The 12,067-nt window shown below is 37.4% G+C and overlaps 1 protein-coding gene across 14 annotated transcripts in view; it reads left to right on the top strand.

Annotated features, from left to right (window-relative positions):
* CACNA1C (calcium voltage-gated channel subunit alpha1 C) overlaps positions 1-12,067 on the top strand; it is a 441,725-nt gene that overhangs the window by 14,400 nt on the left and 415,258 nt on the right. The gene's annotated exons all lie outside the window — the stretch shown is intronic.

Below are 12,067 nucleotides of genomic sequence, written 5' to 3'. Positions count from 1 at the left end.
AATTTTGAAAATGCCATTTTGGAATCATTGCAAACTTACTCACAAGGTCCCAAACAGAAGATAAATTAAGGTGCAAAATTCATTTTGGCCTTGTTAACTTGGCAACTTTGTTCAATTTTGGATGTGTTCTGCCTGTCAGAGCCTCAGTACCAGACAAAGTGTGCTGGGTCAGTGCCTTCAGCAAGGAGGAGAGCCCATGGATGCAGCCAGAGGAGGAATAGAAGGATATTTCATTCTAGTGACATCAGGAGAAAAGGTTAACACATTTCAGCAGGGCAAGTTTTTATTGTTGTAAATGAAGGGTGGCCAACACACTTTCTTTGTATCTTTATAATACTGTATTATCTCAAAGAACATGTATCTTCTCAAAATTTCTTCCTCTAGCTGCCACAGGCAGGGATATGAAGCCTTTATGTATCATCCTATTATCTCTTCAGAGCCTCTTTTTCCAGAATTTATAGCCTTGACTCTATCAGGCTGCCCTTAGCATAAGCTATATAGTGGCTGAACACCTGCAGTGCCCTGGAGGAAAGGCTGTGCTGCAGCAGCTATGGTATGTGAAGCAACTATTATAGTTTCCTGAAGAGCATCAACAAGAAATTCTGCTTACAGAAATTGTCATCTGCAATGAGGTAGACCAGTTCAAAGTGATACTTGCCCTTCTTATGAGGTTCTGGTAAAATAATTGAATTTTTTGAACTCAAATTGGAAAACTGAATTTTGAAAATAAGAAGGGATATTTTTTATGAAATAACAATTTTGAAAATGTAGTATTTCCCATCAGTGGCTTCTAGTTTAAACTTTCTATAGAAATCACAAACATGCTATGCCTCTGTGGAAACCTATTCTGTAATTTTGCATAGAGTTGTCTATGATGCTCTCTGTCATCATTTCACCATTTGCTTTTGAATGCTCTTTCACTGCCTGTGCTTAGTAATGATACAGTGACTCAAAATTTGAGACAAGAGAATGTTTCAGGAAATGTATAGATTGAAGTGGGAGTAATTTACTTAAAATAACATAACTGTTTTTGTAACACTACTTTCTGATTAAGCCATTGTGCTGCAAATAACTTGAAATAAGGACAACAATGGGGATCCCCAGTCTATGTGTGAAAATGTTGCATTTATCCCACTACAGGCCTCAATATGTTCTAAAGGATACCATTTTACAGACAAATTTCCAACTGATGTATTTTAAATATGAACATAACAGCTTTGTGTTTCCTACTGTCCTTGGGTTGTCTGCGGGTAACAGATTTTTGATGGCATCTTGCAAGCTGAAGAGTCTCACCCAGCAGTTTCTGAATCCTGCTGTTTGAGCACCAGAAGGGACATTAGAAAACATACCTAGACATGACCTGAGGAGACAAAGTGGAAGTGACCCCTAACATTACACAGTTAAGTTTTCCACTGGTTAGGCCTCCTCATTGTTAGCCACGTATATATATTTAACTTCATAAGAGTTATTGCAATTAGTTGAAGTGGTCATGTGGTGTCAAAAATCTTTCACATGCTCATGCTGATAAATTGCAATGAATTTTTTTTTAACTGTCTCTTATATAAGACTAAATGATTTGGATATCTTTAATCTCTAGTTGTAAGGTATTATCCCACTATATTTTCTTGTACCTTTTTTTCTCAGTTCATTAAACTATTACTTTTTTTTTTTGAGGTATGGATTCTAGAATCGAGACCTGCAATGTTGTGTTCCATAGTGATGCTCTGTACAGCTATGTTACCTGGACTTTTAGGCTCACACATAAATTGAAACTCATTGAAGTCCATCTTGTCTTTGCGTTGGCTCACTCTGACCATGAGTTAGAGCCAGCCAACTGGCTCTTGGGACAAAGCAGCTCAGACATGAGAGGAGCGTGTGCTCTGCTTCCAAACAGGGATGGCACAATACCAATGGCAAACTCCAGAGGTGACAAGAGCCTGGAAGACTTGGGTTTTCAGTTTGTTTTTCATTCTTCCTCCTAATGAGCAGTAGAAATGTAGAACTTCCTGAGAAGTGTTCAGACGCTATCAGAGTATATGGTTTGTAGGAAATTTCTCACTACTTTTGTGACACTGATCCTACAAAGTGCAGAGCACCCCAAGAAAGGAACAAAAAAGCCTCAGCTTTCAGAGTCTTCAGGGTGATCTGAAAGCTATCAGAAAGACAGAGCTGGAGCACTAACTCAAGGGCAGTGCTAAAATATTACCCACTGCATTCTAAGCAAGTGCTCTACAAACCTGGTGTGCATCTGTCTTTGCCACCTTTGCTCTGCTATATGTAAATTCAGTAATGATCAATGAATCCGCTTTTATATAAGCAGGATATTTTATTTTTAGAAAGAATCTATAAAGACTGTCTCAAACATTTGTCTGCATCTACTGCAGAAAAGGTCACAGAGTAACTGGTTAACAATGTTTGTATAGACAACCAGTGACATAAGAATCATTTCAGGGTTACAGTGCTCAACCAAAGATGTAAGCCAGATGCTGTTTTTTCTCATACAGGTGCTTACCAAGATTCTCTCTTCCAATTTTTGCACCCACCTCCCCCCCCCCCCCCCCCGCCCCCTTTTTTTTTTTTTTTGTTACTTAGATTTTGAAATGCTTTTAACTAGCAGAGCAAGTCAAGAGTGCTTGGTTTTGCATCTGGGTATTACACATCCTTAATATCCAGACTTGGGACATTCCCTAAGAGGATACCAGTAAATAGAAAATAATGCTAGAGAAAAATCTGCATGCTAGAGATAGAACATATTACTTCAGATAATAATAAAAAAATCAGTAAAATTATTTTCTTCTATGTAAAGTGACTGTAAAAATATAACTCTAAATCTGTTAATGCTGCAATGCCTCTAGAACAAAAATGTCTAGTTTGGGTAAATGTATGGGTGGCTGTTTTCCCCCAGACTGCCTTTTAATATCGCCGTGGAGTTGAAACAAGCCGCTGTTTTCCTTTGTTGTATAGCATGGTTTGTATTCATGTGGTTAGTAATTTTCTGTGGGTTTGCTTTAATGGAGGCTTGCAAGGACTTCCTTTTTCTTGCTTTGCAGAGCACGTTGCATATGGAGCATCCTCTTGAGATTCTGTGTATGAAAGGAAATAGGACAGGACTGAGGCAGCATTTTTTTTTTTTTCTTTCCTCAGTTCAAATTTTGCCCTTTCTTGCATTATCTCTTTCTAGCACCTTAATGATGGCAAGTTACATATAGCCCTCCTGTTCAAATACGTCTATTTTGTCTAGAATTATTTAAAAATAAGATAACGTCAGATGACTGAAATTAGGAGAAATCCCAAACTTATGCATTCACTTGCTTAATTCTTTAGATTTGTAGAAATTTTTCTATAGTCTTGTTTTTCAAAACTTTCTTCTTCAGTTGCTTTTTCTGATGTTTTGTTGGCTTTACTCCAAGCAGCAGGGGAAAAATAATCACATTTTAAAAATAGAAAAGTGTAGTTTTTAGAACACTAAGAATAATAGCTGAAATCAAAGTCAGCTTTGACACTTGAAACATCTTTTAATACCTTTCCTTTGAAACTGCCTACATTTCAAGCAGGGAGTGCATCTTTAATTTAGTAGGATATTGCATACATAATCTAAAATTAGGTGAATGTAGATTAAAATAAATTCTAAGTTTTGCCTTTCTGAAAAGCAACAAATAGTTTTTAGGTGACCGTTCTCTGGGGGTGCTAATGATACAACTTACAGATGTCTGTTTTTCACAAAGTATAAGGTAGTAGGTACCTCTTAAAATTATATGTTCTCTTGGTATTATATTCTCTTAAATTGTATGCCCAATACCTGAATGAACCTTTGATTTGGGTGCCTACGGTGGTCAGTTCTTGCAATCCTACGTGCAGACTCGGAGACAGTAGTGGTGCAAAGTAGGGTGCTGGATAGCCGAAGGGGTTGGATGAAATTTTGACCGCTTTGAATGAGGGGGCTAAAAAGGAGTGATGTGGACCAGATGGCCTTCAGAGGTCCCCTTTAACCTAAGATATTGTAGATAATGTGGATTAGTGGCTTTCTGATGTGGATATCACCACTGGGAGTGAGGGGTGGCAGGGAATACTTACAGCTTGTATGGGAAGGTTAGATATATACTCTCCTTTTATACACTTGCTAATCTCTTTCCAACAAATTGCCTGCTCTCTGGAGTTGCATAGCTGAACACTGACTCCATAAACAGCAAGAAGAAGCAAAAGAACTCAGCCTGTAAGAATTTCCACTGTCTATCTTTTATCAGGGCTGATCTCCATTTAGATCTGGATGCTAAAGGTGGTTGTTTGTGTTTTGAATTTATTTTTCTTTTTTTTTTTTTGGGGGGGGGCAGTGTTGGGTTGGGTTGTTTCTTGGTTTGTGTGTGTATCTATCAAAATTCATATTGTCTGTAACTCGGATACAGACCTATACAGAGATCCCTTTGTGCTTTTTTTTGTCATCATCTGATGTAACTGAGAACAGACTGCTATTTCTGGACTGAGAATACTATGAGTTGTGGAAGAATTGTGATTGATTTTTCTAGGATGAAGAATCATTGAAATTGCAGGCTTTGAATTATTTAGATATAATATATTTGTACACTTCCCAAATTTTGTTACATGTTTTGGGCCAAAAGCAGCTACAGAGTTGTTTTGTACCTTGTACACAAACACATATGCATGCATGTACTCTCCACACATAAGTGGAAGTAATTTAATCTCATTCAATCCACTAAAATTTGATGTGCAATTAAACTTCTGTTTTTGATTACTTTTGTACAATCTGAAGATAGAATGGTACTTCCAGCAGATGGTTTCACTTGTATGTCAGACATCTGTCTTACGAATGGAAAAAATGGTCCCCTGCACTGACTATAAAGAGAGGCTAGACAAGATCCGTTTTTTAAAATGGTTTGGGTAGTGTGATGCAAACCACTTTAACAGGTTTGTGTACTGATTTCTATCCCACTCTACATTGTTAGACAAAGAATCTGGAGACCATTTAATAGAGTAAAGAGTATTTTAAACCTTTAAGAGCTTCATTTCTGTAAGGAAGTTATATTTAGATTACCCACTAAAAGTAATCATTCACCAATAAGAAAATGATAAGTAGTTAATTTTGTCAGAAGAATCCAGTCTGATGAGCTACAGTTAATCCCCAGAGGAATTTTACTGAAGTCAAAGAAATTTTACCAAAGATGTGCTTGATCCCAGGATCCTTAATGGTGTTAACATTAATTAATTGTTGAAGGAAGGAAAGAGTTCCCTGACTTGACCTCTGAAAGCTTAATCTAGGTGCCACCAGAAACATGTCTCAAGAAACCAGAAAGGATTCTTTGTGAGTTTCTTTGCGTTTTCTTGTAGCTTGACAGCCACAAGAAAATGCACATGCTTCAAAGGCAATTGGCCCTTTAACACACATCCCCCTACCCCTGGCCTAATAAATTTATCTCCTAGAGAATTTGTAGTCCAGCTGAGTTGTATTATAGACTTCTCTGGCTCTCCTGATATCTACATCAATTGTCAAACTTTTAATATTAGACACTTGCCTTGGGGCTTAACGTTTAGTAGGCTCCATGCTTCTTTACCCCTTCCTCCTCTCCAAAAGAGACCTTAACTCCCAATCTAGTTCTCTTGAATCCATAGTCACAGAAGAGAAAATTAGAAGCTAGATGGATTTTTGTGACTGCTGAAGATTTTCAGACTTGTGGCTTTCTAGATTCTTCTGAGTCAGATTTGACAAGATGCCCCTTTGGTGAAGGAGGCAGAACAGATTGTTGCTTTACTTCTGTTTTGTTTAAGAATGGAAAGACAAAACTACAGAAGTAAAAGGAGGGACACTCAAGTGATGAAATTTTAGATGATAACTTATCACCTGCTAATTAGAAGGAGGCAGAAGGGGAAATTCTATCATTAGTAGTATTGTAGGCAGCTGTAAAAACCCAAATTTGCTCTCTTCATTGAAATGGACTTGGTTTTTTTTTTTTTTTCACATTTCTAGCTAGTAGCTCACAACATCTTATGTTAATGGCATGCAGCAAAAGAAAAACCCAACTCTGCAGGGGGGAGATAAAGAAAACAAAGATCTAGTTGCAAATGAAGTATGGTTCTTGAATAAGATTTTTTGTTTATATTTTAAAAAAATGTTTAGTCTCAACTATGGCAAATGAATAGTCTTAAATCACGTATCTTTTATGTGTGTGTTCTGAAGCCCCGAAACAATTTACAGGAAAAATTCTTTAACTCGTTTATCTGGGCTAACAACTACACACTGAGTTTTAGTCTGACATGATGTTTAAAAAGAGTATGTGTGTATTATAAATTGTGTTATAGAAAAAGCCGTAGTTTGGGTTGAAATCCAGCTTTCATTGTAACTCCTATTTCTACTTACAAATTAACTCCAGAAAAATCTTTTTTGGGGAAACACTAGTGTCACTTTAGACGTTAGCTGTCAGAACTAACATCTTATCAACTTTTTTTTTTAAAGGCAAATAAGGAAAAATCATGCTTTAAAGAAAGTGAGTTTTGTATGTCTGCAGCCCTACATTCATTAGGGGAAATATTCAGGGTTGTCAGCTGAAAATTTAATAAAGATGCCTGGAAAAGTCTGCTTTTTCACATAAAGTGGATTTATTTCACTTCAAGGTTTTAAACTTTGTGTGTGGCTAGTTGTTACTGTCCTGGGCTACTGAAAGACTTTTAGAAAAATATATTTGCAGAATGAAGTTTAAAACCAAAGAAACTGAGTTCAGAGTTCTGGGTCAGTCACTGGACTGGGGGCCCTCACCTCGCCACCCCCTGCCTCCGCCCGGAGTGATGAGTGTGTGGGCAGAAGCCTGACAGTGCTGTGTAATGTCCCTGCGATGGCCTGGAAGTTTGACTGAGGCAGGGTTTACTCGGAGGGGGTCTTTTGGTAGATTAACTGATGGAAGAAATACGTAAGTTTTCTGTGGTAAGGCCTTCCTTCAGGTCAAACTTGCTTTAGACTAAGAAAAGAAACTAATTCGCACTATAAATCTTGCCTCATAGGTGTGATTCCAGAGAAATGTTTTTTCTGGCCTGGTCTAAAAGACTTAAATTGTGTGGGAGGTACTGCCTCCAATCCAGGAAGCCAGTACATGTGCTTCATTGTCATTACAGTTAGAAAGTGTTTTCCGAAGGTAAATCCTGAATTTTTTTCTTACTGCAAAAGCCGTTGCTTCTACTTATTCACTGTGACTGTGGTGACAGATAGTTCCTTTTTGTTCTTTGAAATAAAATACATGTGTATCTAGAAAAATATATAAAAACATATATATGTGTGTATAATATACACACACTTAAAGACTGTTATCCTACCCTCCTCACCCTCACATCCTTGGGAGCAGCAGCCCAAGTTCTGGCATTCCCATTTCTGTCTCTGTGCCTTGTAGTTTGCATTTTTTAGGCCTTTGGTTGGCCTCTCTGCTCTCCTCTGGGCAACCTGAACGGAGCCATGTCTGTCTTCAAGTGTGGAACCTGAAACTGCTCCCTGTATTTCAGCTGAAGCCCTGCCAATGCTGAGCTGAAGAGAAGGATTACTTGTTGTGTCACATAGATTTCATCCCTGTTTATATACTACGTTGTGATGATTGCCTTTTGTGGGAAGAAGGAAGTATGACAATATCAACTCCTGTTTTGTTGGGGATCTAACATAACCCACAAGGCTTTTCTGAAAATAATTTGGGCAGATGATTCATTTTGCTTAAATACTTTGCATTTGTCCCTGCTGAACTCCATTCTATTTTTAAGACATTTCCTCCAATTCATGAAGTTCATTTTGAATTAAAATCCCATTCTTCAGTGTATTTGCTTTGCCTCCCAGCTTCACAGTTACGTGCTCATTTAATACCATTCACCATGTCATCATCCAGATCATTACTGGAAACATTGAACAGAATCAGATCCAGGGCAGGCACTTGGGTACCTCCATGTGACACATCTTCCAATTTAAATGGTGTACCAATGATAACTGCTCTCAGGCATACACTGGTTTCATACTCATGTTTTATAGCAATTTCTTTCTTGCTTGTATGTCCTCAGCATCCTTGTGAAATTATCATACAAGACCTCATAAAATTATTAAAGTCAGAAGATGTGGCACCTACAGCTTCCATCTTGCCTGTGAATTCTGTTACCCAGATCTGGAAGGAATTAGTTTTCTTAGACACAATGTATTCATGACCGATCCATGTCTGCTCTTTTTTTCCTTGTCATCCAAGTACTTGCTGACAATTGTTTATTTTACTTATTCCAGATTTTTTTTTTCTGGAGACTGAAATTCAACTGGATTTAAATTTCCCCCCCTTCCCACTTTTTAACTGGGAGGTCCATTCTCCCTTTCTCAGTCCTCTGAGATCTCTCCTGTCTTTCATGCATTCAAACCAGCAGCTAACAGCTTTGAGATTACTTCTGAAAGCTCTTTAAATGTTCTAGGATGTTCTAGGTTGTGGTACTTAAGTAGCTGAAACAATGAATGTTGTCTAAGTAGTTTCTAACTTGTTTTCCTTTTACAGTTGGAAATGATACCTGTTTTGGTTTGGGGATTAATTATGCTAGTCACCTGCTCTTGATGGGTTTTTCTTTAGTAAAAATGGATGCAAAAAGGTCACACAAAACTTAAGCCTTCTTACAGTCATCTGTCAAATGCTCTTTTTCCATTGGTTAATGGATCAATCTTTTCCACATTCTTTCTCTTACTAACAGATGATCTCATACACTGCCTTCTTGTGTGTGTGTGTGTGTTATTCTTCATGTTTCTTGTCAGGTGTCTCTCACTGCAGTCGTTTATTGTTTTTTCTGTGTGCTTGAACTGGTTTTACACATGATCTTAGTAGTGTGACACGTTTCCTGCTTTCTGTTTGTTTTCTTTCAGTGTTCAGTTAAGACATTACAATTAAACCAGTACTGTCTTCTACTGTACCCACCTTTGCTCTGGAGAAAAATACAGTTGTGCAACACAATTTCAAGGTTTGAATTTTTAGGATTCTGATGTGTTTTAAAGTGATGGCAAAAAAGAACAGTGACGCTCCATATTGGCATAGCTCTATTTTCATTTAAAGAATTAATCTAAGCACAAATTCCTCAAAAATAAATGTGTGGCTAGCTAGATGAAGTCAAGAAACTCAAAAGTTACAGTTCCATTGTGTCATTAACTTGCCCGCTTCTCATATAGAATGGTCATGTATCGTTTATTTTTTAAATGATGCTTTTGTGATAGTTAATAGATGGTATGATAGATGTTATTAGAATGGAAACAGCACTTTTTAATAAAGGTATTAGTGGTCATCATTGTATATTTTAGTAGTGATTATGGTGAAGACCATTTTGGTGATTTAGTTGTAAGCTTACAATGTCACGTGTTTTGTGCAACGTTGTTAATTTCCTATTGTATAGCAATGTTATGTGTTGGTTTTTTTCTGACTTAACTGATTTTTGAGACCTGTATTTCTGTTGTTTCTCCATTTGAAGTACTTCTGCAACTTTGCATTTTTGCAGAAATTAGTCTTTTCCAAAGACTTTATAATCAAATTTGTTCACTTACATGGACTTTTCTGTTTAATTACTATTCAAATGTTTAAACTCATGATCTGTAGCACAGAAGAGCTTTGTGAACCAGCTGCACATAATCACCAGTACAAATTCTTGATAAAGGGTGGGTAGGGATCAGCATGGTGATGGTGCTGTGGATCATCATGCTTAGTGCATTACTGCATTTGGGTGGGTGCTGAATCTCCATTTCCCAGTTCTGGTCAACTTCCAGCTTAATGACAGTATAAACAAATACAATTAAAGTGATTTGGGTTTCATGAAACTTCATTTGTAGTGAGGAAATAGAGTGAAATATCTTAACATTACAAAATGAAAACAGCAAATCCAGTAACTGCAGCTCTTGGGTTACAGCAGAGTTTTGTGGTGGGAGAGAAATGAGTGCCATAGGTGACATTCAGCATGATGCTGTACAAGTTCCATATGAATTGTGTTCTGTTTTATTCCTAGGAATTAACACTAAACATTTAGATTATAGGGTAGATTTTTTTTTTCTTCCTGAAATTTTGGCTATGCTGTCTTTGAAAATATTTTGCTCAGTTCTTGAATGTCCTTTCTGTGAAGTTGCGTGAGCTTCATTCTTCAATTTAAGCTATTTCCATAAACTGCCTGTAGATCAAGGGATTTGTCACTGCCATTAATTACTTAGTATAGTCTGCAGCCTCTGAGCTTCATAAAACAGACAGATCCTTATCAGTAATCAATATTTGTTAATACAAATCTGTCATTACTGACTCATCTTTTGAAATCAATTTGAGACAAAGCACTTTGTTATGAAACTGGTGGTCATGTTAGAAGCAAAAGCAATGAAACCACCAGAAGTTGCGTCCTTACCTTTGCTGGCACATGAAAGTCAAAATGGATGGACTTGAATCCTCATGTGAAACCTAACTAATAAGCAGTAATAACAAAGAAGCTTGACACATTCCCAAATTGCAGAAAAGTCTTCATTAAGATGCAGCAGCTGTTAATTTTCAGGACCACATGGTCTAGTCAGCATGATAAGAACAGGGGCGATGGATCAGCAAGTTTGCTTTTACTGGAAATCACCCACCTCTTATACATTCTAATGGGTCAGTATTAAAGAAGAGCTGGAGAATAATTAGAGTAATTTTCCATTTATTTCTCTTCCCAGCATGCCTCAGGCTAGGGAGGTCAGATAGATGCTAAAGAGAAAAACTGCATCTGGAAGTAGTCTGAAAATAAATATGTATCCTATGAGTAGTGCTGTGTACAATTTGCTTAGCTTTAGAAAACTAAGTTTGTCTGCCAGTTGATTACCAGCTTCATCTAGGAAATCTGCTTAGCCTATGTGATTCTGAAAGCTCTCTTTCTTCCGTTTCAAAATCTGAGGGATGTGAATTAACTATTTCCCGCTTCTTGTTTCTTTCAGCTTTCCCTTTCACATATCGGAGTCATATTGCTCACCAGCTTCCTTTGGCTGGTTTGCAGCTAGGAGTTTTTTCAGTGAGCAGAGACAAGCTCTAGATTTTGCTGCTGTGCAATAAAATTGTAACAACCTGGAAATCTTATGGTAATGCCTGAAATAAAATAGCATCTGACCCCATCATGTCCTTCCTTGAGATTCAGTGAAATAAATTTTAAAATCTTGTATGCTTTCTAGGTAAAGGCACATCCTGTTACACTCTGTGTGTCAGTGTAATTGTATTTATTCTACCTGCTTTAATTCATTTGTAGTGCAGTCATTGCTGTGATATCTTGGCACTGCACATCCAGCTATGAAATATGCATCTTGGATAATTACTTTTGTTCAAAAACAGCTTGCCAGTTCCCCAGTTTAGAAAGTCTGTCTTTCGATATTTTAAGAAAAAAAACAAGTGTCATGTGGTCTTCTGCTTGTCTTGTCTCATAGTCTATAGAAGCCACCTGATCTATTTAGTAACACTGTATTTCTGTTAATCTAAAGTGGAACAGTCAATAGCAGACTTTGAGCCTGCTTTGAAATAAAGGTGATCTAACTCCTTTGCTGGGTTTCTACTGTGTGCCCCTTGTGTGTACACTTTTTCAGAAGCATAGTCTGCTGTTAAGATGTAAGGGGAAACATAGTCCCTTGAGTGTGCAGTGTTTTGAAACTGAACTCTGGTTTCATAGCCTGTGAAGGAATAAGATCTGTAGACTATTTGGGCTTCCTTTTACCTGCATCTGAACATGTGGGCCACAGGCAAACTCACAAGTCCACAAAAAAGATAAATAGTCTCAAAAATCTTCTATAGGATGTATCTAAACAAGACTTGCTCCCTAATAAAAGTTTGCCGTTGTGACTTTCTGTGGATTTTATGTTGCACTTTTCTAACATGGCTTATATTTTGTTCTATGAAGTGTCTGTGGCAAAGTTTGGTTAACCTTTCACAAGTTCTTGCATATCTCGATTGAAGCATACTCCAAAGAGTAAGGGAGTCTGTTCTGAAGTTTCAAAATTCACTCATTTTGAAGTGATTGAAGCTTTGAGTTGCTGAAAAAGTCTCACTGAAGAGACACCGGTGACTTAACTGTCTTTACT

Source organism: Falco naumanni, chromosome 5, assembly GCF_017639655.2.
Source record: "Falco naumanni isolate bFalNau1 chromosome 5, bFalNau1.pat, whole genome shotgun sequence".
Taxonomy (NCBI): domain Eukaryota; kingdom Metazoa; phylum Chordata; class Aves; order Falconiformes; family Falconidae; genus Falco; species Falco naumanni.
Note: the sequence above shows the minus strand (reverse complement) of the source record. Positions and strands in the feature narration are given on the sequence as shown.